General features: G+C 39.2%; 1 protein-coding gene across 1 annotated transcript in view; it reads left to right on the top strand.

The window, feature by feature from the left end:
- Positions 1-2,319: 2,319 nt before the first annotated feature.
- Positions 2,320-24,989, top strand: part of plxna1a (plexin A1a) — a 220,602-nt gene continuing 197,932 nt past the window's right edge. Inside the window, exon 1 of the mRNA XM_079589633.1 lies at positions 2,320-2,533. The gene's annotated coding sequence lies outside the window, so the exon portion shown is untranslated. The remainder of the gene's footprint in view (positions 2,534-24,989) is intronic.

Here is a 24,989-nt window from a genome sequence, read left to right as displayed (position 1 = left end):
ATCCAGGAACATGTTGGTGAAATCACATTCACTCCAGACCAACACCTGTAGCTCTCTGTTCTCCTCTCTCATGTACAGATCACTGCCTGCTCTGTAACTCTTTGACCGTCTGTAAGTTGAAACCCTTCAATTTCTCTCATTCTCTCAGTATGATCTTGTGAATTAGTCAATGATTTCTAGACAGTTTTGAGCAGCACGACTCGATGATGTACATTTTGTGGTGGTATTAGTCGTCCAAGCCAGACGTTTGACTATTGGTTTAAAGTCTGATGCATACAGTAGCTTATTCTGGCCAAGATTGTCAACTTAGCAGTTGTTTAACTAAAAATTGACAAGAACATTTGTTATTTTCTGATGTATAGTGGCAGGTACAACTAAAATCAATGCTACTCACAATTAGACAAGCATGCACCAAACAGGATCTATGATATTAGTAAAAACAAAAGTGGACATTGTGGTCACAATTTCCTTCTACATTAAAGTTAAAGTGCTGACTATTTCATGAAAACAACATGTTGCAAACAAGTTGGAAGATGATTTGTTGAAATTCATTGAAGATGCTAGCTATGGCCTATACACCTTCAAACTCCCAAATCTCAAACAAGACTTTGGCAGGCCACCATTTAAGGTTTTCTAGTTAAAAATGAATGAAAATGTATTAAAATGAATAGTTGAATTTCAATGACAGAAACAAACTTTGCACGTTTTCCACCAGAAAATGCCAGCAAATTTGTTTGCATTTAGTCATTAAAGTTCCTTCACCTGTAGCAGATCAATAGATAATTGAGACTCAAAGCATCTCAGCCTGATGCTCATGGATTCTGTCATGTTTCTTTCCCCATCAGATTCCGCTGTGCTTTGTTTTGCTGACATGAAAAACATGTTTGCCTAAAACATTCATAACGCTGTTCATTTATGAAATGGTCACTGGCCCATTATATTGTCACAACACAATATACTGTAAGTAGATTTTTTGTAAACTCATCACTTTTTGGTCAAACCGCATCTTAAGGACAAAATAAGGGTAGACACTCTTATTTGTTGTAAATAGATTGAAGCGTACATCCAGTGACAATGTACCGGAATGTGCCTCACATCACTGAAGAACTGCATCTGCATAAAAACAACAACAATGCAACGAAATGTTATAAAGGTAGAGTAGAATTTCAGCTGAAGTTTAAGTTGAAGTTTTGACTGTTCTGACAGACTTGTTTGTGCATTCAGGCGGCGTCTTCAGTCTAGCTCTGGATTTGTCAGTGTGTGTGCAAGTTTGATCATAAATCCACAGTGTTTATCAGAGAAGCTTTGGTTTCTTTGTGAGGAAGGGTATGTGTGCAGTAGGATGATGGGATTGTAAAGCTCAGCGGGTGTTCAAATACATTCTAACATGAGATGGTCTTTGTCTACCACTGGTCAAACAAGAACCTAACCTCATTGTAATCTAAGGATTTATAATACTATATAAGTATATGTCTAAGTATTGTTTTTAATGATTGTTTATTATGTCTTAAGGGCATTTCACACTGAGCGTGATTAAGCGATGCGAATGTATGATGCGATTACATTCTTGAATATAAACGATAGATCCCTGTTAGTGATCAAGGTTAAAGCAACAAAGTTTGCAATCAAAATTCAGACAATTGTTTTCTGTTTGAAAATAAATAACATATTTTCTATATTTATTCTTATTCTGTATTTTATGTCAGTCTGCACTGTAAAATGTCACTTTTTATTGCATGCACATGTCTCTCTGAAAACACATGGGTAGAAATCTAAAAATATTGGGTAGACTGGGAGTGTTGTAACATTTTTTTCAAGGTACAGCTTGTAATTCCTATACCTTTAATACAATAAAAATATTCACACATTTGTCTGCAACAAATTAGAAATAAAGCACTATAGTGAATGTCTATTTTGTAAATGTGGTGCAAAAAAAAAAAAACCCTGTTGAAACTTGCTGGCTCAAAATAATTATTATGCCAGCCTCCATTTATTTTAATCATTTTTATTTAAAATAAATAAGATAAATATATTGGAAACATTTAACTACTTTAGCTCATTTCAATTTGTTTTAACTAGAGTCACAATTCACCCTGTGTTACAATACTCCTCTAATGCTGTTTTATTCATATCTTCTACTATTGTATGCTTGGCTGGCATACACAAAAGACAAACAAACCATCGTCTCTGTGATTGTAATAAATGTGCCTAGATACATCGACAGGTGGTGCAACGGACTGGTATTCAAGACTACAGACTGTAGGTTTCGCCAAATGCAGGCTCCGGTGCGCTCAATGTCGCCGCCTGGCCGTGACGCGGGATATATGTATCTGGCAGCGCGTTCCCTGAGACTCAAAACGAGGCTGCGTCTCGATCAGGGCGCGCGGACTGCATTCCTCCTCATTCATGCCGTGCTGAGACTTCACACTCGGAAAGTGCACGCGGAGCTTTACACACTGCTGCCGAGAAAATGTACTCAAGTTTGAGATTTTACGCATGGCGAGGATAATAAACCAAGGTATCAAGAGCACAAGTAAGTAACGTCGGTTCTTTACGCACAGGCGAGACTTTTCAATGCAGTTTGTTTGGGGGGAAATGCAGTTTTTTGAGATCAGATGCGCGTCGCGCGCTGTTTTCTTCGGCGTTCACTGTGAATGTATCGATACTTGATTGCGTCGGAACAGCCGAGGAGTGCGATGTGGACATTTTATATGCGGTTTGACACCTCAGTGTCTATTAACTGACGCATACAACAAGCTGATATTTGCATTGAACAGCAGTAGTGGAGGACTAACTTGGTCAGATTCCCTGTGGTTTAATTGCTTTACTGAAATAAGTAGCAGGTTATTTGGGTACAGGGGCGTTCTCTGTGAATATGCAGAATGTGAACGATGCATTTGTTGGATAGCGCAGTTTACCACTGCATATCACACTTTTAGGGATAATATTAACTGCACAGCGAGCGATCTTTTATATGTTTGAATATATAAACCAGGCTCTGCCCAACGCCTCTTAATTTTGTTCAGTTATTTGGCTATTGGATTGTCAGTATGAATGTGACAGTCAGTATGTGGGTTGGCTGTCTGTAAAATCTCACCAAGACTGATTCAGCTGGGGATTCGGGAACATTGGATGTAGGTTACAACAGTTATTCTGCATGAGAAAGGCAGAAATCTAAGATTAGACAATTTTCTAATTGTAATTTCACGCATGTAGCCTACAATCAACATAGTCTTCACATATAAAGATCTATCAGCGTATATGGCTTTTATTACGGTTAAATTACCTATTTTGTGGAGTAGACATGGGTATTATTTTTGGGGGTTGGCGGGGAACTGTTTGACAGTCGAAGGTTGGTGTTTGTATGTTTATGTTGTGAATGAATGAAATTATCTACTTCATTCCTTTTTATTATAACATGATGCTGTTAGATGATTTTAAGAGAAACATAGAAGGCTACGTGTTTTCTTGCTTGCGAAATATTACGTTTTTGTCAATGTTTTGATCTTGCTCTGCGTCCTTCCAGTGTTCGATATGGTTTTTCATATGACTGATAAGAGTTTATTTAGAAAGTAAAGGTGTTATACGGAAAGCTCGGTAAATAATCATTACACATTCAGCCTATTGAAATGTGGTCGTTTAACTCAAGACTTCAATGTCTCAGTCAGCAGCATTACAGCACTCGTTACCGGGCTGAAAGATTTTATTGTGGGGAAATAAGCAGACTGTCCAAAAGTTACGTGTTTTATATAAACTCATATTCCGTGTTTGTTGAGAGTGGCAACTCTTAAGCTACCTTTTGGGCACAACGAGTGAATCACAGTGATGCCATTTCAGTACCATTTTTGAAGTAGCGGCGAGTATGATGGTTTATTAGTAGCTAATGATGGAAATTCCATATTCCATTATGGTGTAGCCTACTCAGCCCAATAAATAGGGTAGCTAAGCGAACAAAGATGTGTTAAAGCGAACAAAAACGTGTTAAGATGTAACACTTGGGCTAGCTATTCCTTAATATTAGCTAGCCTGAAGAACTGTTTACAACAAAACGTCGGTGCGTATTTGGTTTAAAAAGCATATTAGTCTTTTGGAAAATTGACTATTGGTCACGTTTTGTGATTCACTAAGAACAATCCATTAGTAAGAGTCCCTGGTAGTTTGATGAAGTTTGTTTAATATGTTAGATTATCAATCGCAACGTTATGCGTAAAACGTCCAACTTTATGTCAAAGCGTTCGCCTATGTGACACTGTGAGAAACAAAGTGCGCCATGTCAGAATTAATATCGCTTTGAGTCGTTATGTTCCGCGCACTCGGCCTTTGCCGTGATTGACGGATGTTTTAAATATCCCTGACATCCTCACCTTCGAGCTTGTCAGTGCCAGCCTCCTCCCGAGTCTCTCTACCGGTGTGGAGTGGGCTGTGGGCTGCATTAAACCTCCGTGCCCATGACATGAGGCACTGCGTGCAGACAGAGACAGTTTTGGCGCCTTTCCCCACACTAAATAACGTCTGCAGCGTTACAGTACTACAGAATTACAGAGTCACGAGCTACAATTGCATTTATAGTGACCGAGGCTAGTTGTCACACTTTTTATTACAGTGAATATTACCTAGGGTAGGTTTATTTTGGATAGTCAATTTCTGTGTGTGCACAAATCCATAAAAAGTCTTATGGATGTATGTGCTTTTGAACACACTGATGTTGTGACAACGTGTCCCAATTGCATTACCCAACAGTTAATAATAAATAATAATATTGGAATTTTACTTTGGGAGGAGACAATTAATACAAATTTTTTATATTTTTATTGGTTTTTAAGTAGTAAAAAAAAAGAAAAAAAAAAAGAAGCAAATACAAAACTATTGACGTTTGAATCTTTGTACCATTGTGACAACTAGTCCCAACCACCCGCACATTGATTAAATAATATGAATCATTTTGAACACAAGAATTCCTCCTTCATATTTATAAGCCTTAGCTGCTAGCTTTTCGGTTTCATTTTTCATTTTCTTGAATAGAGGGCTCTTAGATTCTCATTAGCTACTTACTTGTCTTTTTAGTTTCCTTCAGTATCACTTCTAGGACAGACAATGATATCTTTTTGATTGAGTTTATCATAAAACACAAGTTATTTAATTTACTCTTCCAATCCATTATCAGCTCTTTCTGCACCTCAAATCTGTGGAGACGTCAAACTAACACAATAAAGGCAGTCAGGCCTGAAGTGTTTTGAAGCCGACTGTATCAGATCAGAGGAAGAGATAATAAAATTGTTTCTCCCTTCACTTTTCTTCTAGTATGTACGTTTATATAAGTGTGCGCCAAAGGCTGACAGATGGTTATCCCTCTGAGAAAGCGTGTGATATTTAGATACTTCATGCCATAGGAATACGACAGGAATAGAGATTAGGCTACCATTTTATATTTGATCAATCTTATTAGCATCCTACTCTGTTGTATTTTAATAATGCAAAGAGTGCTGTTGCATCACATTCATTATCATTTCCTTTTTCTGAGTTATTGTGTGTCTATCAATAGTTTTTTGGCTTGAGCAGTGTTTGGAGATTGAAGGGTCAGGCCATGTTTTGTTTGTCATGGCCGTCGTCCAGAGGAGATGCAGCTTTTCCCGCTCCCTCAACAGACTGGAGGTCTCAGCTGGGAACCTCAGTGTAGGATCAGTGCCACTCATGATGTCAGGACAGCAATGATGAGCTCTCATTCTTCTTGTGTTTTTCCAGCCCTCTTTTTTTACAACCGCCCATCAAAATAAAAGAACTAACAACTGGTTTAGGAGGGGAAAAAATGACATTCCTACCTTTGTTTTGAGCTGAGTATTTCTTGTTTTGCTGTCAAAGTATGAGGCCGTTAGTAAGATTAGAAGCTTTCCTGGGATGACCAATGAAGCTTGACCATTACCAGGAGTATCTTGTTCCAGAAAACATGATTCAGCAGTTTATAATTCAACGTGGTTTATAACATGGCACCATATTCTAGGAATTGATAAGTCATGTGTTTGTGATGGAGAGAGCACAATCCGTATGCATTTGGGACTGACTATTTTCCACTGTCGAACTAACCAGCTGTGTCTTGACCAGTTCCTGGAGTCCAACTATTCGACTAGCGCTTGAAATACCAAGTGTGACCTTTGACATCATTGTCAGGCCACATACCATTGTGAATGAAAGTGTCAAGGGCCCTTGAATGAGCTTTTGCAGCCTTCACCCATCTTGGGTTGGCCCCTGACCCCTTATGCATATTGAACATTACATCAGTTAGCGTTATTAGTGATACATGCTGTTAGATTTAAATTACAACGTCTGGGACCTTTAATGTACGTCAATACTAGTCAGTGGTGTGGATTTCTCTTCTGGGACAGGGTGGGGGGGACCTTTCCACTCACTTCTCCTTTGTAGTTTCCAGGACAGCGCATCTATCCCTCAGCCTTATCGGGGCTTGGATCCGATCAATGCTATCTGCCATCTGCTTGCAGACTACAGCTTTACCACCACCCTCTGTGGAGTTTTCTATGGCCCTTACAACTGATCCTGGACAGCATTTTTACGACACTCACAATGTATTATGTTAAGCATAGGGTAGGTTTCACTGATGCCAAACCAGCTGTTAAGGGTATTATTAACTGGTGCCGTTGTGTTTTTCCTTTTCGCTTGCCTGTTTTGTATCGAGAAGGGCTTTAGGCCTCTTATAATGGAAGTCACAGACTGGCAGCATCTCGGAGCCAAATTTCTTTTTACTTTATTCAAAAGCGTCCCTCACAACGTATCCCTTGAGGTCTGGTTTGAATCGTGTGTTTATTTACCCCTTCTGATGAAAGTGACTCTGAAAGCTTCGCTGTAGGCAATGTGAAGTTAGTAATAAGAATAGCCACGTGTGTTTATAAGGGTTTGCATGTGTATTTTAAGTCAATTTGGGCTGGATGTGCAAAATCAGTTTCCCACCTTTCTGTTCATTGTGGTCTGAGCAGGTTTGCTCTTTGTTATGCCTCCTTATGGTATAAGCAGTGTGAACTCAATAATAGACTATTTACTGTCTGGTTCATTTCATTTGGCCGTCGTCTTTCCTCGGATACTGCCGCTGAAGCACTTCCTCAGGCAGTTGTGGTTTGTGTACTGAAAGCCAGTTAAATAATGCACGATCTCTAGACTGGCCATGTAAGTAAGACTAAAAGTGATGGGGCCCAAGGGTACGTCCCTCTCCGAGGACCACAGATGCTCTAAAAGTCCTTTCAAGAGGTCAACAGTAGCCTTATAGGTGCGTTTTCAATTTGTACGAAACTGGATAGTATGTGCAGGATACGGTGTAGTTTATAATATGGCGCTCCGTGGAGTTGTTTCAGCAAATCAATAAATGGATAAAGCTAGCTCTTGATAGATTGATAGATGTAATATTTCATGATATTGAATTGGTTTTAATAAGAGCGTTGAGCTTGTTAAGTCAAGGTCCTGGTGTTCAGTCGCCTCTTAATTAATATCTCATTAAAAGACGGCGTGTATTGATCTCTCTGGGTAATGTTCAACCTTTAATACTGCCAGAATGGATTTAGATAGTTGACCTCATAATCTCAACTGTTTTCGCTTGTGGTTCATTCTGGCATTATAGATCGGGACCTTTGCTTTGTAATTTTGGCTGCTGGTGATCTTTGCTTGGCTGGTTTTGGGCTAAAGGCGAGTTTGATTTGGAGCCCGCTTTGTGAGTTGGTTTTCATTCAGGATTAGGTCTAATCCGGGTGAGAGAAACCAGCGCATTGGATCTGCCGGTGTCAGGCTTATCCGTTGCCCGAGTAACAGAGGACTGTGAAAGGGTTAATTGAAATCCCTAAGCGAGGTGACGTGTCGCCCTAATCCGTGCTGCCCCTTGACCTCTAACCTCACGGGGGGTCTTTGACGGGGGACCTCCTTGTCACTGCAGACTTCTTGGGAGCCCACTAAACTTCTCACTCCATAATGATGCTTTCTGACAGAGGAGCAGCTCGGGAAACAGAAATCATTAATCATGTTTCTAACAGCTAATCATGTTTTTCCAGCAGTGTGAGCGAGCAAGTCAAGGAACGGACTGCTTCTTTTTAAGAAGGCGATTATGCCAACAACAGCACCAACTGAGTGAACTTTAAAAACTCCTCATGGATGCAAGGGAAAAGGAGATGAGTTTGAAATGAAATAGAATGTATTCCCATATTAGTATTTGACAGCCATTTCTGTTACTCTCTCAATGTCTGTTTACAATGGTTAGTGTTGCAAAGTCAATTGCTAGTAGATGTTTTTACATTTAATTCTATCTGCACTCCAGATGGCAGATTATGGCCCTGCTCATTTGCATAAACTGACAAACTCAGCTCAACTTTGCCAGTGGTTGGTCAAAATCTTAAAGAAAATGAATGACTTTCGGTTGCGTTATTACTGCACATTGCTGTCAGTGTGAACACAACTTCAGTATGTCAGACTACATTCAGACTGCTGGCAAATGTAGCCCAGATCAGATTTTTTTTGCTCACATGTGACTCAGATCTGGTTTTCTCATGAAGTGTGAACAGCATAAACGCATGGAATCTGACCTTTTCAATTCTGATTTGTGCCACTTCCATATGTGGTTCTAAATCCAATACAGGTCCGATTTTTTGCAGTCATATCGGAATTCATGTGAATTCCATGCAGCTATGGTAGTCACTTCAAAGATTTTCCATACCCGAAGTTATCAAGACAGTTGCAAAAGGTAGTCAGTAAGGGACAGTGATGTGTCAGAGCTCATAAGTATTACAGTGACATGACAGCTCTATATAAATGCAAAACATGATGGCTCGTATAATAAGTGTTTAGAAACTATGCTATTTTTTCAGATCCTCGTCTTCATTTTTTTATATTCCCTGCGCATAAATTAGCTGGCTTCTGCAGCAGCTCACACTATGGCTGTCTCCAAATTCTAAGGTTGCATCCTTCGAAGGACTCGGCCTTCAAAGGCCACGCCGCTGACTTTTTTGAAAGTTATATTAAACTGTCTGAAAACAAAACAGAGTTCACAAATTCCAAAAATGTTCACCATGGTCATTTCTGTATATAATAAATAGTATAAACTATATATAATTGCATCTTACTAAGATATGTCAACATTTGAACTGCTTTAATATTTTTATTTTTACATTTGTATCATTAGATATTTGAGTAAGTTGAAACCCAATACTTACGTTGAGTGTAATTCGGCAATTTAAAATAACCCTGTCGTCACTGGCATGCAATGCATTCTTGGGTGGGCAAAGCCGACTCGTGACTCGTGTTATATTAAAATTCTCCTACCGCTCGTCTCATCGTCTGTGAAGTGGAGCAGAACAACGTCCCATCAGTCCTCACTTCATACTCTCATCCACAGAAACTTTATTCTGGGTGTGGAAATGGGCGTTTTTACTGTTTGATAAATAGCAGCATGGCATAACAGTTTATGTGCTTGTCGTCACCTAATCAGGACCCGGAATTGATAAATATTAAGTCTGCTCTTTAAGATAAAGAAGAGTGGGAAACTGTATATTCGTGCAGTGTTCGCATGTCAGAATCAATTCTGATTAGAAGCTTGTGACATATAAACGCATACATCACTTTATTTATCGTTCATGTAAACACTACGTTTGGATTAATCAATCGGAATGAATTGCATTCAATGAGAATCGGTCATCATTTTTATGAGATGGCTAAATTGTAAGAAATCACAAAAGTGAACCTAGCCATAAAGATGATTGCAATAGGAAAAAATCTTTTAATTTTTTTTACCTTTTTTTATACTATATATTGTCTTTTGCATGGATTATCAATTGTCATAAGTGTTAGTTCTTTCTTTCTTTCTTTCTTTCTTTCTTTCTTTCTTTCTTTCTTTCTTTCTTTCTTTCTTTCTTTCTTTCTTTCTTTCTTTCTTTCTTTCTTTCTTTCTTTCTTTCTACCTTAATCTTTTGTCTCTGAGAGGTTGGTTAAGTTGCATTTTGAACATGGGCCTCTCTGTAGAGCTCTGCTGAACATCAGCAGCCTGATTCCTTTAACATAGCCGGCTGCAGGCATTCTGTCTCCCTGGAAAATCTCCTCTCTCTCTCCCTCTCGAACACACTCTCTTTGAGTGGCCCGATCTGGAAATGATTACTCTGCCAGACCAATGAGCAGGCTTCCCTTTGATGGGTCATAAACAGAGGTCGGAGGTCAAATTCCTCTCCCCAGATGGAATTCTCTTGACATGCTTCACTGCAGACCCCGGAGGTGTCGTGGGGGGACGGACTGTACGCGTGTCATCGTGCCTTAGTGGGTCAGTGTGAGTGTCTCAGTAAATCTCCTTTGAGACTCTGCTAGGAGAGAGATAATGTGTTATGGTGCTTATGGAAGGTGTGCGTCTATTTGAATGAGCGAGGGAGAAGATGACATCATGTTTGTGAGTGTGCGTATTTAAAAGTGTCACTCTGATGGAATGACTAGTAGGCATTCAGCCACAGGGGTGTTGGGGTGTGCACCTTTACACCTCTCCTGACAACCTGCATTTAACGTGTGCTTAGAGAGGTGTGCGATTCACTGTTTGTAAGATGTTCTCTTCGCCACCTCTTGTTGCTTCCCAAAGGAGCTTATCAATGGATCCAACTTTTCTGAGAGCCTATTGCCAGAAAATTCTGATTTTAGCTGGATAACAGGTTCCTAAAAGTATACTTGTTTATGCAGAGAAATACTTGTCTCTAGACTGATTAGGCACCATAAAGCACTCAACTGTGTCTTTAGTGAGACTGTGAACGCATGATGAATGCACAATATGGTGCTCAGTAGAAGTGGGTTCTTCTATGCTATATGTAATTTCCACTTTTTAAATGGGCAGTGTGGTGTTTCTTTTTTTTGCTGTTGCTTCATGAATAAGATATTAAAAGATTAAGAATCTGGAATCTCATGTTGAAAAAAAATAAAAATAAAATTCAGTATGTCTTAATTTCATCATGCAGTTTTGTGGGAGATATGGAAAAAGCTTTCCTTAGTATGTCCCCAGATTTGAATAGCACATAAATCAAATCAAGCATCTGGCATTTTATCAGTTTAGTTCTATTGTCTTTTAAAACATGAATACAAGAATATTGTACAGTATGTCATTTCAAAATTTCCCCAAAGTTTCCTTTAAAAACTATATTTAAAAAAATATAATAACAAAGCTTGATTTTTTTTTTAGACTGGCAATTTTTTCAAGCAAATGCACTGAATTTGACTTTTTGAACATTTAAGAGATAGTTCACCCAAAAACTTAAATTCGATCATTTACCTAGTCTCACCCTCAAGGTGTTTCAAACCTATATGAGTTTCTTTCTTCAGCTGAACACAAAATAACATATTTTGAAGAATATGGAAAATCAGACAGTTGCCCCAATGACTTGAAAAAAAAAATTACGGAAGACATCAACTCTTTGGTTACAGACATTCTTCAAAATATTCATCTTTGGGTTCAGCAGAAGAAAGAAATTCATACAGGTGGAACAACTTGAGGGTGTAAATGACGAAACAAATTTCATTTTTGAGTGAACTGTCGCTTCAGATGGTCTTGAAAAAAAGCTAAGTTATCTGTTAGCTGTCAGTAATAGCATACATGGCATCTAAAAACAGTTTCCTTTCAACATAAATGTTTTATAAAATCCTGGTGTTGACTTGTCAACTACCCATTTGTAAAGTTCTTGCATCTCTTGCGAAAGGTGCTGGTTTGAATCTCATCTGTGTTTGTTGTCTTGTTTTCCCTCTCTCTTTCTTTTGTCAATTCACGTGTGCTCTCTCTTGTCAGTAAAACTGTACTTGTACTGCTGTTCTTGAGCTAGATTTATGTTGTTGTTGCGTGCTTGCCTTTGCAAAACTCACCAGTAGGATGCTAGTGTTTTCTTGGAGTATGCCAGGACCTTGCTATGCAGTTGCTAGGGTGTTCTGGGTGGTTGCTAGGTAGTTGCTTACTGCCCTAACTTCAGGACTTTGTGAAATTCTGATGCCTAGATATGGCTTGGGTCTTTCATTGTAAGTCTATTGTATTTATTTATTTATTTTTTGCCATAGATTGTTTTTATCCGTCAGGTTAAACTGTACTCTAATAGGCTAACTTTTGAGGTATAATTCATGTCATTTGTAGCAAAAATTGTACAACATTAAACTAAAATAAAAAACCCTAACCCTAAGTACGAACAGTTATAATATTGATACAAGCTCTACTATTTATTCCTTAGTTTAGTTTTTCACACCCTTCCCCTATGTATTTGATCCCAGAACGAGGTGAAGTCAATGTGACCATGCCCTTTCTATAGGCATAAACTGAAACGCCTCTTTTTTAAATATTCAGAAGGACAGAGACATAAGCACATCTTTCTTCCCATCCGCAGCTGTTAGGACTCGAAATCTCTCAGTGGATGAGGGCTTTTGTGAGATGCAGCAGATGCTGTTTGGTATAAAGGCTCGGCAGAACGCTCCAGATGATCGCGAGAAGAATGAGTTGTGCTAAGAGCTGGCGAGCGGCCCGATGCAATATAGATATTTCTCTATTTCTTTGCTTATAAATGTGCTTCTATCCCAAACCTTCATTTCTTATGGGCAAATACGAATTGTGGTTTGAATTTTAACACATAAGAGACTGAAAGGACATACGCGGTGCTGTTTATTGAAGGGCAAGAGGAAGGAAGAGTAGGTTAACAGCTAGCTTTGCTTCCTCGTCCTTGGCAGATGTATTTTTTGTGTGTGTGACGATAAAAATCCAGCAGCGGTCTTCGTCAGGCTTGCTTTTGTGGCTGCCACCGGGTCGCTGTATAATTGAGAGTGTGATCCTCTTGAGTTTGGTATTTACAGCGGCCGACGATACTGTCCCTTTCACACTCTTGCGCACACACTCTTGGCTCAGATAAGACTAGTCTGTTTTAGCCTTTTGCTACATAGCTGTTACCAGCTCGATTCTCATGCTCCTGTGACCCTGTGAGTGATGGCGGTGCAGTGCCTTAATGACCATCAGCAGAGCAGGGCGACCCTCGGCTGTGCCACTGGCATTAAACCGGATGTGAGTTTGTGTGCAAGCGTTTTAACATAAGGGCCGCTCAGCAGTCGCCTGCCACTGATATCAGTGTGTGTTACCTCAATGATAGCACTCTCCTGTTTACTCATTTGATTGACTTTAGGACAGGTTTGTTTGCCAGGCACGTGTGTGCGCGTGTGTGTGTGTGTGTTTGCAGACTGGCCATCCTTAGACAGTTCTTAAAGTTTTATAGACTCCAGTGCCATTCTTTCCCGTTTCCTGTTGAGTTCTCAATCGTGTCCAGATGAGCCGGTCGCGCTGGCGGTGGGGGAAATGCAAACAGGGACGAAACAATGGCCTGGCCCTTGTTCTGCTATATAGGCCACCAGACTGGGGTAGTGTCCAAACTCTCCTCTGGGGGAAATACACTAGAGCTCTCTAATAAACACTCAAACATACTGACAGTGTGGACTGAACGCCCTGTGGACTCTATATCTAGTCATGAGGATCCTTTTTTTTTCTTTCTAAAAATAAAAATTCCAATGCTGAATTAAAATAGTTATTTATTACAAATGATTTTAATTTAATTGTATTTTGATATTTAAAAAACAATATTTATCAATATAATGGTTCAAATATCATCTGATAAATTAAATATTAGATTAACATTTTATTGAATATTACATTAAATATTTGAATTCATTTTAATTACTACATTTGATAATTTAGCAAATTATTAAATCTATTTATTAAATAATTATATGAAAATATTATAATTATTTATAATTTAATCGTTAATCATTTTTGGGTGGTACAAATATTAGTGGTTTGACAAAAAAAGGCTGGGAACCCTGATTTAATGTTGTTGTTGTTTTTAAATAAATGATAAAAACGTTCCTCTTCTTACATTATTATAAAAGAATATTATGAACTCATTATGTGGAGTGATTTACTGATAAGAACCGTGACTCATTCGTAATGAACGCCAGCGGTTGCTTTTGACCACAGATGTGCTGTAGCTGATATTTTGTTTGTCCGTGGTCATTTGTGGTTGCACTGTATATAGTGAGTCATTTATTCTTTTATTCCTTTTTCACTTAATCATCTGGCATAGGACTTTGCTTTTATGCTTCTGCAGATGCTTTGGTCTCCTATACTTTTAAATGGGCAATGATACAACAGTTTCGATTTATCCTAAAATCTCTTGAAGCCATTGTTAGTGAATTTGCCGAAGTCTTCTTTGTTTGTTTAATTTGTAGAAGATCGTGACCTTCACATATCCACATAACTGCTTTAAGTGATTCCAGAAGTAAGTTGTTTGTTTGACCAAATTTTGTTTCGCCTTGTCATGAAAAGTAAACCTCGACACGATAGATGTTTTTCTTCTCGACTTCCTGATCAAACCATAGATATACGTAAGGCATCCCTTTTTGAGCCTCATCCGCCTGTCAGGCTCAAAACGGGGCACCTTCCACGAACAGACACCCCTTTGGCAGGCCTTGTTGTCTTAAGCGCGTTCTGTAGCACCGCGAGGGCTAAACGTGTTTGCAATTACAGCTCACGCTAAACCAGAAGGGAAGGTCTCACACTTTAGAAATCACACATTTGACATCTCTGCTTTTCCTCGCTCCCATATAGCCCAATTTTGCTGGTAGGTCTCGCTAGCCGGATTCCCCTGTGGTAAACGCAGAGCATAGCTGAAATACCTGCAGCTCTCCCCCGCACCCGCCACTAATCAGTACCACATCTACAGACGCTTCCAGTTTTCCAGTGGATCGGTCTCTGATCCGTCGCCCGCGGGGCCCTGACACGTTCTCACACCAACCTCAACCCTTGGCTGGGATGAGCGGGCTCCCCGTCTGCTGCCGAGCCATCGGTCACTGTCATGGCAACACATTCCTGAATTGAAAGAGCTAGAAAGGGGTGAGCGAAAGCTTCAGTGGCTTTTTGCTGCAGTAGAGCCGCGAGTAATATTAATGGCCAAAGGAGCAGTCGGACAGCTGGCGTACTGAGGCTATTCATCATAATTGTCACACTCTGACTGATCAACTCCTTTGTAGGGCTCAGACACTCCCGGGACAAGGTGCCCTAATTGCTGACTTAGGATCAAGTTTCTCGTTCTCCAGGCCACATTTATAAGCATTATAAACCACAGACTCTCTTTCATGTGGAAGATCTATAATAAGCTCTAAGGGACATCTTTCACCCTGCTTAATCTTTGCGGTGCTCTTTCATAGCTGTAGTAGGTTTGAAAACTGAGTAGGTTTGGTTTTGACTCTGAGTAGGTTTGGTTTTGATTTTCATGACATTCAGAGCTGTTTTTGAACTGTACTTAAATCATTGTTTTTGATCTGTACTTAAATACTCTGACAGTGTTTTCTGTTACTGAATCTGCAGTGTTATGGCAAACCAAATTGCTATAAATGAGTTATGAGCTTTCTGAATTGAATGTGCGCTCATTGATAATAAATAGACAACATATCGAAAACACACTCATGGCAATTTGTATCTATTTCACATTTTAGCGCATTAGTTGGCAATTTGCACGTTTTCTTACGAGTTGCTTTAAAATCCACTTTTCCGTACAAATCACATCGTACACATTCAAGTCCGTTCTCGAACCGTTCCATGCATTTCCACTGCAGAAAAGGGGCTTTTTCTGGCTAGAAAGATTGTTTCAACTTTGGCCCTTCAAAACTTGCTGGTTTCGAATGGAGCGGGGGGAGAAATATAAAGCTATGTCCGCAAGAGAGACCCAGGGTGAAAGAGAGCGAGTGAATACACAGTTTCAGTCTCAATTGATCTCTGACTAGGACAGATGAGTGTAGCCAGTTTATGCAAGCTGCTGATTCAATAGAATCACTCCTGGTACTGTAAGCAGCAAAACAGAAAGGTCCTACTTGACCCGCTCCGAACGGCGTCTCTGGCATGTAAGGCAGGCACAGTCTTTAGCTTCAGTCGCCAGTGCATCTCTTGAGGCCAGGGGAGTGAAGTTTACACGCACAGCTCTTACTAGCTTTGCCTCCGTTTCACTCACTCCTCTTAAATTCACTGCCATCCGGGTCATGGCACCAAATGTAACCTCCGAGCGGGATTCGAACCGGTCACTCTTACTAGCTTGCCTCCGTTACTCTTGCACGAACCCCCGGGACGAGCAATGTTTTTTTATAGACTGGTCATAGTCAGGTGTTACGTCACAGTTCATTCCTCAAATCTGTGAAAACAAGCGGCCAGTCCGCAACAGGCAGTTTATCTGGCTGAGAACAGGCTCTGGCTTCAGAAGGTGAACCATTCTGGTGGAATAGGGACATAATTGGTCATTTGCAATGAATTTATTGTAATGGTATTTAATATTAATAAATATAATATTGTGTTACTTTAGTTTTTAGTATATTTAATTACCGGTATGTAGGACTATTCTTCTTCAACAATAAAAAGGTAATGGAATTAACAAACCCTGAATCGTTAAGTAGCCTATAATTGTAATCAATTGCCATTGTAATATGTTAGTACGAGACCACCGCAGTTAGCCTATGGCCAAGAGTGTGTAAATAGTTTGATTTACATTTGTTCTTTGCTCTTTTCGGTCTCTTTCTTTCTCCACGAGCCACCACAGCTTGCACGTTTAATGAGGAATTTCATTTCTATTAAAGATGCAAATGTAGCCTTTAAAGGAGATTGAGATGCTGGGTTGAAGCTAGCATTCAGACAGCTTTATCTCACCACTCTGTTCATTAGCCGAGTGTAATTGTGTTAGCACAAATGCGTTCACCGGGAACGCACATATCTGACTAGAAAGGTCACACAGATGACACACTGAAGGCGCATACGCACGCACGAAATCACTCTCCATTTCATCTCATGCTTGACTTTATGACTATATCTCTTGATAAGTCTTTTAAGATGAAAGCACTGCTAAAGATGTTTGTTTGTATGCGTGCATGTGTAGGTGGGTGCATAGTAATGAGTGAAGTTAGCCAAAGTGTTAAGCTCAGCACACAAACTCACGTATATCCGTGCATGCTTGCAGTGTGCGGAGGGAAGCGGGCCAGAGAATGGCCGTTGCCCAATGATGCGATCCTGATGGAATGTGCGCTAGCGAGGCCTGCGGAACATGAAACACCATGAGCTCGGGAGCTACCGTTATGGGATTTGAAGTCTTTATGCCCCGTTTTCCCCTGTAGTTTAAAGCATCGCACAGCCGGAATCAGTGGAGCATTTCACATTCTGATCCTGGCACGAGTTTTAGCTTGGCATTTACCACGGATAATTGTAGCTGGTTTAGAAATGACACCGTAAATCGTAATTGTGGAATTTACGAAAAAAACACTTTGATTTGCAGTCATGTTTATCATAATGAAGTCGATTGCACAACAGATGAGACTGAGAGCGAGCTAATGAAAGAGGAAAAGATGTGGCGGACGTACTTCAGCAATGGGCGGCAGAAGGAAATAACCAAACGCTTCCCAGGAGGGAGAAAGCTTTTTATTGATGGCTGAACTTTGAGTCAGCAGTGTTTGCGTGCTTTTATTGGCTCTGTGGGAGCTGTAGCCCAGACACTGAGGTGTGGTAATGGACGTGGATCTATTAACACAACCAGAGATGGAATGGGATGTGTCTTTTTGATCTGTGTTTGTTGTTTGTGGGTGTTGCAAACACTGTGATTGTGTATTCATTACAGTTCCTTCTTACAAGTGTATTCATTAATTTGCGCATGCACACAAAATATGCTAATGTGGTCACAATAAACGTTTTTTAATATCACAGCAGAAACTACAATGCTGTTGAGCAGTCATTTAAAAAGTCAAATATAAATATATTAAGAAATACCATTTGTTTTGATATAATGTATTAGTTATTATAAAATTGCCATTAATATCAAATATTGTATACTTTTACACAATGCGCTATGGTATCAGTAATTTTATATCAGCTAATTTTTGATACATAGGCCTATTGTCTTGCTGTCACTCAGACAGTGGTACTGAATTGAGTCTGTACTACTCGTACTTTATATTGTTTTTTTTATTTTAATTTTTTATTTTACTTTATTTACCTTTGGTTTCATTTTACTTATTTTTTTATTTAGTTTGTTTTATGTTTTTATTTCATTTTATAAAGAGCAGGATCCATGGTTGTATGAAGCAGTTTTGTGTAGTAAATATGACGACTTCGGCACAGTCATACTGACCATATGTTTTCTTACATTAATATTTGCATCATTACAGGCATGTGTTAATATGTCATGACTAGCTGTCTTGTGGTGTGAGTTTGCATAAGGTTGGTCACAGTTGTGTCATCTGGGGTAGGGATAACATAAGCGATAACATAAGCGAACTGCTGCAGTAGCAACATTTACAGCAACGTGAAAAGATCCAGTGATTAGACTTGATGGCTTTTCCCTTGAAGTGTCGTGTCTTTTCCCATAGCTCACAATTTATGCCCAATTTGACCTTATGAGCCTAGATTTCTTCTGCTCTGTCTTCAGTCCATATAATAACACAGCAGTTTTTGATCAGCATGTACGTTTAGCTGTACATCATTGTACATTGAGTGTCTTTAGAAATTGTGGTGCTTGCTAAGGCCATTATTATTACTCAAACTTAATTTTTCAAACCTAAGTTTTAAACTCATAACTCAGCCCACACTGTTTATTCTAAGGACCTGATTCATTTTGGTGTGGCATGTTGAGTTTGATTTTAACTGGCGGACAGTAAAAAAACACTTCCCACTTCTTCTGCTGTTGACCTCCCGAGTCCACGCGTCCAATCAAAAATCTACAGTATTTTGGCACAAATTTGATTGTCACTTAGTAGAAAATGGCCAAATTAGTCAGCTGCCAGCATGAATATGTGTTTGTGAGATGCCCCACATTCTAACCATGAACAAAGCAAATGTAACCCATAATGCACTTGGGCAACAAGGACAAACATGATTTGTGCCGACCACAATGTGTTTTATGAAGTGAATTATTGGCAGCCAAAAACCTAAAACTGTTGAAATGTGCTAAATTAGCTTGTCATGTTTATGCAGGTTATGGAATTGAATTTGATTTTCAATGTTTAATTTTTTTTAATTTTTTTTTTGATAAACAATTTGCTACTGTGTTGGGCTGTAAATATCTGGGTCCATAAGTAAAAACAGCTGTAAACCATTGAAATATTGTGCCATGCAAATCTCAAAATGCACTTGTTTATATTAGGGTGCTGTTGAACCTGCTGTGCGAAGTTGTTGGTGGTTTGGGGGGCGAGGGAGGGGGCAGCTGTCATGGTGTCAGTGGGTCACACGCTAAGGAGTGACGCTATAAAAGGAGGACAGTGTTCTCAGATTTTGGCACATCCACAGTGCAACAGGCCTGCTGCACAATCACCTCCTCAGTGTCCTCTACTCCTGCAGACACCGGGCCCTCCCCGCTGCACGGCCATTAGTCAAACCCAAACAATACCCACCCTCAGCACGAGAGAGAGTGGTGTAGAGTCAAAAGGCCTGAATGGAGGCGGAGTGCAACTTTCTGTGGTCATTTAAACAGGGCAGGACTAGTCTGGCAGTATTAGATTAGCAATTAGCAATCAGTGAGAAGCAGAGCAAATGTTTTGTTTTGTGTTCTATGCTGTGCGTAAGCCATCCCACATTGGTCTGCATCGGTTTTGTCTTATTCATCATGGTTCATTAGCTGATTCATAATATTTTATTAAATAACAACAGCATTATACATTATTAAAAGTATAAATAATAAAACTTTTATATTTAATAAAAAGACTTTCTAAAAAATACATGACCCACTAGCATTTAGTCAAGAGGCAGTCAATCTTACTTTTTAAAATCAAATACGCCTATTTACATTTTATGTAACTGACTCAAAAATGTTATAAACAACAGTCTTAAAGAAAAAAATTTGATGATGACTAATTTGCAAGATTATGTTTATGTAGTAGTCGGCCCCAGAGGCCAGATTCACAAAACATTCTTTAAGCCGGGCTCAGACTTCAGGATTTTTGTTATCCTAACAGATTATGAAATCTGGTTGCATCACGCTCATACGGATCATAAGAATCTTTACTGATGGTCTTCTCTCAGAACGTGCACATACTACAAGATTTAAAAATCGTGGCACATCACACACAAGATATTATTAAGATTACCCTGGCAGAGGAAGCACCTCACGTGATCTAATGCGGAAGTGGATATAACAAATGGATATTGTCTGTTCTTCAGAGAACAGAAATGTAACTGGCAATTTTAATATCCGTTAACTGTAGTATGCTAGCTAACATTAGCCTCAAGGGTTAATAGATATGTAGATGCTACTGTACATTCGACCGCTCCAGACACGTTGGTCACACCTGCCATCTTGGAACAGTCAGTGTGTCGTCACTCACAGTAAGAATCAATGATGTCTCAACATTGCGCAACTTCTGGTTGTTAAACCGCCGAGATTTAAATTCCCAAAGAAATGGGTTAACCTTTCACATGTGAGAATGTGTTGGTTTGTGTTTTATATGTATTAACTCAATATAACAGGTTTCATATATGGTAACTTTTTAATGTCTTGTTAGCTGACGCCTTCGTCTTGTTGTATTAAGTTTATTGTCATTGGTGTCACTTCAGAGTACTTGTGCACATCCCTTGTAATAGTAATTTGAAATATGTATAGTTAGTGTAATGTTGTAATGCTTAATTCTTAATGAAAAACCCCAATAAATTCATGAACACCTTTGTGGATTTAAGACAAGTTGGAGGTTAAACATTCTTATGAGGAATTCAAACTCTTCTTAAAGGGATAGTTCACCCAAAAACAAACATTGTGTCTTTAATTACTCACCCTATTGCCGTTCCAAACCCGTAAAAAAGTTATTTTTAATTAAATTAAAAAAAAATATTTTTGTCCCTCCATTGACAGCCTACGCAATTACCACTTTTAAGGCCTAGAAAGGTAGTAAAGACATTAAAAAAAAGTAATCCATAAGACTCCAGTGGTTTAACAATTTCGAGTGCTTTGGTTAAGGACTTAATTTTTTTACAACATGTTAATGTCGAACACGCGCTCACGAGAGCACCATCACACACGCGTGTTGTGCTGATGCGAGAGCAGACGTTGCGTGAGCGTGCATTGAAGATTATTTAGTAAATAAAGTGTTAAATTATGCGGGGTTATCAGTTTTATAAAATTGAGGTTAAACCACTGAGTCACATGGATTCATGTAAAGTCACACTTTACTACTTTACACACTTTCACTTTCTGCGGCTTGAAAGTGTCAGTTGCGTAGCTGTCAGTGGAGGGACAGAAATCTCTCAGATTTCATCAAAAATATATATTTTTTGTGTTCCGAGGATGAACAAAAGTCTTACGGGTTTAGAACAACATGAGGGTGAGTAAACAATGACAGAATTTTCAATTTTGGGTGAACTATCCCTTTAAGTTTTGTCTTTTTTTCTTCTTTTTTTTCTTAAATGTTCTTATTTATTTCTTACAATTATTCTAAAGAAAAGTTTTTGATAATACAAAGTTTTCTTAATTTTATTCTTAAGAAAATAGCAGTTAAGCTTCTTTCCTACATTCTCTCCTGCCTTATACTCTGCCTCACTCATTAAATCTGTTGCATATGCAGTTTCTTGTCATCAACTCTCACGGGAACAGTTACTATTTGGCTGTTTTTGCCTTTTTAAAATATGTGTAGGCCTACATTAGGAACGGCAGAAATTGCAGTCATTGTCGCCTTTTAACCACCATTGTTGCCGTCAGCTTTTTATTTCTCCTCTCTGGCATGCAGGAGTTATTTCCACCGCCAGGCCCGCGCCGTCCCTCTAAAATTGTCATCCTCATAACATTCGCACAGTCTGTGATTTAGCATTGCAGCATTCACACTGAAAATTGGCCACTAGACTGAAACAAACTTGCGTTGCTATATCATCTTTTTAGCTGAATAAGATGACATGTCGTTCTAAGACTCTGTTTTGCAAATCATTTCCTGCTGTCAACAAGTCATTGTTTCCTCTATCATCCCCTGCGATCACAGTCACAGTGTAGCTTTGTTAAAATATCACTTTTATTGGAGGTCTCGCTGGATTGAGTTTATTATTGCTTTTTTAAATTGCAGGCTAAATCGAGGCTGTCTGGCTTTAATATCTTGACTTATATCAAAGCATACCAGTGGTGTTGTTCTAATATCATTGCAAATGTGTAGCTGTTTTTTCTGGTGCATATGCAAATGTTTTTTCTTCTTCTTCTTCTTCTTGTTTCTTATCAGTAGAGTCTTCCAGTGGTTTAGTTTTTGATATGCCTGCATGGCTTAACAGTAATAATATTCAAATATTTGTCCTGTACACATTTTCGTTTTGTGCGTTAATTCTATCTGAAATCTTAATTTGATTACATAAATTGTATTTATTGCGGATTTCCTTTAATTATGCAGTCCAGAATCTGTTTTCATGTTTAGACACCTGATAATAGTGGTGGTAATGAATTGTAGGTAGGCAGAAGGACTGAAAGATATGCAGATAAACCAAAAAGATATACAGACAGGCGAAATTAATGAATGACAAACAGAAAGAATGAAAGACAGACAGACATAAAGACAGAAGCAGAATAATAAAGAAAGCCCAGCTTGTGTGTGTTTGTGGATTAAGGCCTCTATGTATTGATGTATGTGAGTGTGTCTGCGTGCTTGTAATAGAAAGCAGATCCTGCTATGCAGAGCCTCTCTGGGTGGTTTAGTTGTGGCCATCACAGTCCTGCATGCTTTCTACCCCACAATGCTCAGCGATGTGACCTCCATGTTAAAGAGGCGCTCTGTATAAATTTGCTTAAGTATGAGGTGCCGTTTTCATGGCTTGTGCTGTAATTTATGTGCCACAAGCAATAAATCATCGTGGATACCTTGGTCCTGCCAGCCATTTTCCTAGCCAGGCAGGTTTTGCTATCCTGAAGGTGCCATGCAACTCCCATACCTCCTCTAATTGATTCATCCAATTTCACCTTTATCCTTGGTGTGGGCCTTTTTGGAGCAAGTAGGTGGGATATCCTAATTGCTCTATCCCACGCAAATAGCATTGCTGTGCAGTATTATAAATTGCAGCACATGTATATATTTTGCTGAATTTTCAGTTTATTATAGTCTCTCTCTCTTATTTTTCTTTTCATTTTCTGAGTTAAAATAAGTGGACACTTGGATCTGCGTTTAAGCAGTTTCTGCCATCTCATTAGCATATCTTTGTCCCAGATAAGTCAAAACTCTGACGGCTTTGTTTTTTTATAGTTGATAATGGGTCAGGTGCAGCACTGCTAAATTCAATTTTAAGTGTGTTGTGGAGTTATTTAGTTAGTTACTTGGTTATTTATAGGACATTTTTCTGTGTTTTTACTGCTGGGAATTAGCTTTGACAGTGTCCCTGTATCACAAAGCCAAAAAGCACCTAGGAGTGCTGACTCTGAGTCAGTTGAGCTGAGAAGAGCTCAGCTGTGATGATCAATACAGCGGAGAGAAATCTGGACCCCTGTCAGCACACTACATTACACAGCAAATACAGTGAAACGGTATAAACTAAAAATAGCTGAAAATCTGACTTGTTTAGAAGACATTGTTTCGGAGTGCCTCCAATTAAGCTGTTTTTATTTATCGTATTTTTTTTTTTTTTATTGTTTCAATTGGCTGTGCTGATTTTTTTTATTTATTCCAGTATTGCATGCACTTAAAAAAAACTATTAATACTTTAAACTCTGTCTTCTTGCAGACTTACTCTGAATCTCTCTTTTTTTTTCAATGTAAAAAGTCTTGTGCATTCCTGTAGCTCAAACATTAGGACATGGTGCTAGCAACGCCAAGGACATGGATTTGATTCCCAGGAAGTTGTTTGGCTAAATGCATCTGCCAACTGTATAAATGTAAAAAAAAAAAATCGCTAAAATGTTCACTGATGCCTCATTACAATAATTGATCAATTTTAATTCAAATACTTTTTACAAAAAAAACTTGTTTGCATGTGCAATGTGCAATTACTGCAAATTGTTATGTGTATCAGATTGTCCTACAGCAGTGCTCCAGTGCTATAGGGCCAGTGTCCTTATGAGTTTAGCTCTACCCCTAAAAAATATACCTGAACAAGCTAATCAAGGTGTTCAGAATTACTTGCAAATCACAGTCAGGTGGGTTAAATTGGGATTGATACTAAAGCCTGCAGGACACTGGCACTCATGGACTGGAGCTGAAGAGCCCTGTCCTACAGTATATGAGGTGTGCTGATGTATGAGTTTTTGCCAGCATGTGTATCTGCTTTCTTGCACAGTTGTTTCGTAGCCTTGCGCATGACAGTCAGCCCACAGTATGGCTCACAGCATTGAGCGGTGAATGAGACCCATAGGCAGTCTCCTCGCTCAATAGTCTTGTGAAGTGAGATAAATGTCATCTGAGATACAATGATGCTTCTGTTTTGAACACTGGAGAAGGTCACAGCAGCAGACAGTCCCTGCTGCTGGCTAGATGAGAGGCCTGAGATTGCCCTTGTTTAAGTGGTTTTACACTCCGAGGATGTAGCTGGACACCCAGAGCTCCTCTTCATCACCCATGATCACATGAATGTCATTAGACTTTCAATTAGAACACATTTGATGGATTGTCTCTCTTTCCGCAGCCCTGTGGTCGAGCCAAGAGGGTGTGTTGTCTGTACTGTGGTATTTTAAAATCAGAATGCTTTCCCGCAGTTCAAGGAAAGTACTTTTGTTTTATGCGGGGTCAACTTGAATGGCTTCTCTGAGCAAGCGTGAGGAAATGAGAGCGTTTATTGCTGATGCTTCTAAGCTTATGGTGTTCTTCAAGGTGAATTGGTAAACCTGTCTACAGTTATGGCATCACTTACTCGTTCCTCATTCCTCACCTCCTCTACTCTCTCCTACTCTATTCTCGCTCCTTTGCTTCCCTTTTGTGCCAGCTGAGTTGGCACAGACTGTGTGAAATATTTAAGGGCACAGCAGGTCTATCAGACGAGTTCTCAGTGT

The sequence above is a fragment of the Phoxinus phoxinus genome, assembly GCF_949152265.1.
Source record: "Phoxinus phoxinus genome assembly, chromosome: 18".
Lineage (NCBI taxonomy): Eukaryota > Metazoa > Chordata > Actinopteri > Cypriniformes > Leuciscidae > Phoxinus > Phoxinus phoxinus.
Note: the sequence above shows the minus strand (reverse complement) of the source record. Positions and strands in the feature narration are given on the sequence as shown.